The sequence below is a fragment of the Rosa rugosa genome, chromosome 5 (genome assembly GCF_958449725.1).
Source record: "Rosa rugosa chromosome 5, drRosRugo1.1, whole genome shotgun sequence".
NCBI classification, from domain to species: Eukaryota; Viridiplantae; Streptophyta; class Magnoliopsida; order Rosales; family Rosaceae; genus Rosa; species Rosa rugosa.
Window position 1 is genome coordinate 28,541,502 of NC_084824.1, and position 5,525 is coordinate 28,547,026.

The 5,525-nt window shown below is 38.5% G+C and overlaps 1 long non-coding RNA gene across 1 annotated transcript; it reads left to right on the forward strand.

Moving 5' to 3' along the window:
- Positions 1 to 412: 412 nt before the first annotated feature.
- LOC133707726 (uncharacterized) lies at positions 413 to 2,823 on the forward strand. Its single transcript, XR_009845254.1, has 3 exons — positions 413 to 736; positions 1,272 to 1,333; positions 2,572 to 2,823. It is a non-coding gene; the product is annotated as an uncharacterized LOC133707726 (long non-coding RNA).
- Positions 2,824 to 5,525: the final 2,702 nt, after the last annotated feature.

Below are 5,525 nucleotides of genomic sequence, written 5' to 3' on the forward strand. Positions count from 1 at the left end.
CCTTTTAATTTTCGAGTACATACCATCACAATGCAATACTATCCAGAACTACTACAGGTGGTCGAGTTGGTAAGAGCCTCCAGGTGTGGAATGTAACGTCCCGAACCTTAGACGTTCACTCATTCACTAGTTATTGGATGATAAACGACAATCGCTCATGTTTTATATAAGTTTCGGTATTATTAGGGGGCCCAAATAGTTGACTGTTTGTTTGGGTCAAAATTTGAGAAAGTTTTCTTGATGGAAGTTGTAGAGGACGTTAAACCGAGTTCGGAGACACGTGGCACGCTAAAATCGGAGTTGTAACGAAGAAGTTATAAGGGTTTTAAGTTAGTGGCAGTTTTGTAATTTCGTGGAATTCATGTCTATAAATAGAAATCTGGACATTCCATTTCGGGAAACCCCCGAAAATTTCCAGTTTTCTTCCTCTCTCTCGCCGACGTAACTTTCCGGCGTCGCCGCCGCCTCGTCCGGCCACCTATGGCCATGAAATTGGTGTCCATCTCTTCGTCTTGAAACAAGGTTTCTATCCATATATGCCTTGCACCCTATCATTCACCATAGACGACGAATCGAAGCCAACAAGTTCGCTGTAGCAGCTCGGGTTTTCTGGAAAATTTTCCAGATTCCGGCCATCTCCGACAACATTTTTGGGCTTGATCGATGCGCCTCGGGACGTGGGTGACGTTCCTCCAAGTTTTATTCCACAAATTGAAGTGAAATTGGTGAATCGAAGGTTTGACTTTCTTGAACACTATTCAAATCGAATGCCACTGTTCATTGTGTTTTTCGGGCAGTTCCAGGTGTTTTCTGAATTTGTTGTAGTTGTGAAAGATGCTTATAATGTTGAGATGATGCTGTGGATGGAATTTGGTGGCCATCGGAGGTGGTGGCCAGAGGCGCGTGGGGCCCACGCGCTGCCACTGTAGATGGCGCGTGGAGCGCATAGGGCAGGATTTTTAATTCTTGTTTTTAGCCAATTAAATCCTATAAATATTGTAGAGCTTGTATATGTGGTTTTGGTGGACATTGGAGAAGTTTTGTATCAATTGTGAATTTTCCGAATTTTAGAATTTCGGTTAACGATTTACGAGAATCCGACAGCCGGATTTCTCTTGGTTCTGCCCTAGAACCTTCAATTAAAGAATTGGTGCAAATGATAAAATTTTGGTTTAATCAGAGAAGAAATAGAAATGTTAATTTATGAGGATTTGATGTGGGAATCGTATTTAAATCCCAGATTGTTATTCACGAATTATAATTGTATACAGGGCGATATACCGAGCTATTGCTCGATGAAGGAACTCGTATGCGTGATCGCCTAAATAGTACTGTGAGTGGACATTTATTTTAAATTAAATGTTCATGCAGTATATTATTATTTTCCGATTGAGGTTTAATTTATTATTTGAATTATTGAGTGTTATGATTTTATGAGCTTGATTTCTTGAGATTTATTATGCTCTATGAGTTACGGGATTTTTAGTGGATTTCATTCCCGAGGGCTTTCAATAGATTTTCAAGCTAATTATTTATGAGTTATTGAGTTGGGAAATGATTTGCGGGAAGTGATTGATTCAGAAAATATTATGAGAATTATTGATTTCGAATATCAGTTTTTATGATGATATACGAGTACGAAGGATTTAGCAAATATGTGAGCATGATTGAATTATCGAGATTTATTGAGTTTTGAGCTCCGCACTTATCAGCTTTGAGTTAGATTGAGATTTCTTTCCGAAAGCATTTATTGATTTGCAGAGTATTTGATTTATGCTTTCGAGGATTTATTGAGATATTGAGATTTGATTTAGCGAGATAATCCTGAGTTATGCTTTCGGTGAATTTTTAATGTTTTATTGAAATAACAGCGAGTTTCTTTCCGAAAGCAAGTAATTGAAAGAGGTTATTTCTAGTTTATTGAGGAGGCTATCTTCGGCGCATGCGTATATTACCTAGTTGGCAGTCCCTTCTAGGTAATAGTCTGGTCGGCAGTCCCTTCCAGATTACATCCCGGTTGGCAGTCCCTTCTAACTACCTGTGGCTAGTTGGCAGTCCCTTCTACCCACCGCCTCCTATTCCGGTTGGCAGTCCCTTCCGATGCGTCACCTGGTTGGCAGTCCCTTCCAGATGACATGAGGTAGTCAATTGGCAGTCCCTTCTAACTACATATGGCTAGTTGGCAGTCCCTTCTACCCACCGCCTCCTATTCCGGTTGGCAGTCCCTTCCGATGCGTCATCTGGGTGGCAGTCTCTCCTAGATGACATGAGATGACTAGACAGCAGTCCTTCCTAGTCATCAAACGAGCCTCTTGAAAATGATATTTTTATAAGGATTGAGGATGAGATTTTAAGAGATTGCAAGATGTTCTATTTTTTTTCGTAATTAAGATTGCAGTAAAGATGATGATTAAAAGTATTTCCAATATTGTTACTGCATGTGAGGTTTTAGAGAATAACTTGGGAAAGCATTAAGTTTTACTTATTCATTCGAAATTATTTATTTTTCGTCCACTCACTCTAACGGTTTTTAAATGTTTTCCCATGGGCCCTTCGGTTTCAAATGCCCAGTTTGCAAGCCAGTTTAGCTTGAGGTCGAGCGTACATGGGGTTGAGGCATAGCTGTCATAGCTTCCGCAGTATAAAAGTATCGGTCATTTATCTTATATTTTATCATCTTGTACGTCTGTACATTAGATTGCTCTGATAACCCAGGATATTAATATTTTTAAGTTCAGAATTGTTTGTGAAATGGGAGATGTTGTGATATGGGGAGCAGGGTGGCTCCAGAAGATTAAGGGTGGATTATTTTAGAAGTGTAAATATCTTTCTACAGGTTTTTGGGTAGTCCACTTTTAGAGGGAGTTCCGCAAAATTTTTTGATAGAATTTCTTCTGAGGTGGGCCCCGCAAGGCCACTTTGGATGACGCTTATTGGAGTTAAATCCCAATATATTCTTGGTGGCCAGGGGGGAGGAAGCGTTTTGACAAGATCCCCCGAGCACGGATTAGTCTTTGGGCTTAGGAAGTCTTTGAGGACACCGTGTGATTGAACAATAAAAAAAAAAATGCAATACCATCCAGACATAACAGAGCATCAACAAAGCCTCTACAAGTATAGTTGGCAACAAATTTTCCTACTCTGGGCAAATTTTCAGCAAACAATTACAATCTTCTTCTTGTGCAAATTTTCAGCAATGTGCAAATTTTCAGCAAACAATTACAATCTTCTTCTTGTAATAGGACTATAGACAAGACTCAGCACAACATTGTTGGATACATCCGTATCTTCCTTCGATGAAGGTATTTCAGTTGGAAACAAGATAACCTCAATGCCATCATCTTGGGGTGAGCAATCCTTGCAACTGATGACAGTATTTGGGGTCTTGTCAGTTGGAGACAAGATAACCTCAATGAGGTTAACGCTACTGCTGCTGCTACTTCTGTAACAGCTAATGCCATGGCCTGATGGGAAAAGTGGGTCTTCAGACTGGGTGTGCATAATCCTGAGCTACTTGTAGACTTGCACATTTGTTCCTGCATGGGAAACAATACAATGACAGTTTCAGTAGTTGAATATGTCAAAATTTGGCAGCTAGCTAATTAGCGCTTATCCGACTACTAACCTCAGATATGTTCTTGGCAGGGAAGGAAGTACGTTGGACGGTTGGACGCAGATTTTCTTAGAGATTTCAGTGAACATTAGGTTCGTGTACAGAACCAACTAACAACGTACTGCACTGACTACTAAAATGTTCCTAACGACTAAGTAAATTCGGCAGACCACTATTAGTTTCTTTCCTATAATTGTCAGGCTTGTACGTGGATGGATAGCACACAATCTAGTACTTGTTTACTTCAGTGAAAGTAGGTTAACTTTCCGGCCATGACTTCGTTATCAACTCTAGCATTAACTGAATGTACAAAAACATGACTTCAAAGTCTTAACGCCAAGCCAACAACTTATTATCAAACTGTGACCTAGTAGACATTATTTCAGGAGTAATAGCTTCATCTTCGATCAATTAGGTTTCATTTAATTTCAAAATTCCCATTCAGTCAATCCCAGAACCGTAGGATCACTATAGGTGGTGAACCATTTACTACAGCAAGCAACCTAGCTAATTTTACACAAGAACAAGTTACATATAATGAATCGTAATACTGCAAAATTCATATAAAAGAACAAGTAGATAGCTGATCGAATATGATAATAGAGGCTACGAGCAATTTGATTGGGCAGTGACAGTAAGCCAAAACTCACAGTACTGCCTCATCTAATGTAATTCGGTGCAACTAACTCAACTAAGTCCTTGGTCACAGGTTTAATAAATAAATAAAAAATCCAGCACTTAGTATTTAGAGTTCAAACGCATATATACTGAATGATCAATGTGCAACAGAAACCAATAACTAGCTAAACTTTGATTGGTACAATTCTCTAACTTGAACCTTTTCTTTTTCTAAACCTATCTCAAACTTTAACCGCGTATTAGCTACCCTCTACCCGTCTTCTTGAAATGTTAATGAATTAATGATGGAAAATATTTTTCTCATGCATTCATTTCACACGTCAAAACCATCAGCTTGGCTAAAACACAGTATTTTCAAAGTCTCGAGGAATAGTAATACTATAACTCATATATTATCATCTTTGATACAGCAACAACATTTTCTGCCTTGTGCTTATGTATAACCAAGCAAACATTACTGTTCAGTAAGTTTAAGAAGCACAGGAGTTTAAGGCCCTGACTTTTGGGAGGCCTGAGGCGAACAATTGAAATGAGGCCTCCACATAAAACTTGAAGTATAATTTTACTTTCTTCTTCAAATATAACTACTTAAAAGTAAGAGAAATTTTAAATACACCGCCTCAATTACTCAATGCACATCCCTTATATTTTTGGGATAATGACCATTTACACAATTTTAGGATAAAAATTGTCCACTTACCCAAACACTCTAAGAGATTATTTCCCTAATACCCAATAAATTATTTTTTTATTCTTTTTTATTTATTTTTGGGACATTTTTGCCCTCTCCTTCTTTGTCACTCAGAAAGAGAAGTCATCGGAGACCTTGCGGGACTCCGGTGACCGGTGGCCGGCCGTGGACTCCAGTGACCGGACTCCGGCTACCGGTGACCGGATTCCGGCGTTTGAATTTATTGCTCCCTAATAATACCTAGTAACCATATTATTGCCCCCCCCAATAATCATATTATTGCCCCCAAATAACAAGTTTATTAGGGTTCAATAATTAGTGAAAAATGAAGATGTTTTTAATTTTGAAAGTTTTAGTAGGTTTATCCAAATAAATAATCTTATTATTGCCCCTCAATAATCTTACTATTATCTTCCAATAATCGTTTTATTGTCCACTAATGATCTTATTATTGCCCAACCAAATCATAATAAACAAAACAATAACTTCTAGCAACATCCCATATTGAAATCGGCCAATTTTTTGGAGAAACAAACCACTGCAATCAAAGCCCAGATACAGCATTTGTTTACCCCTCTTCTT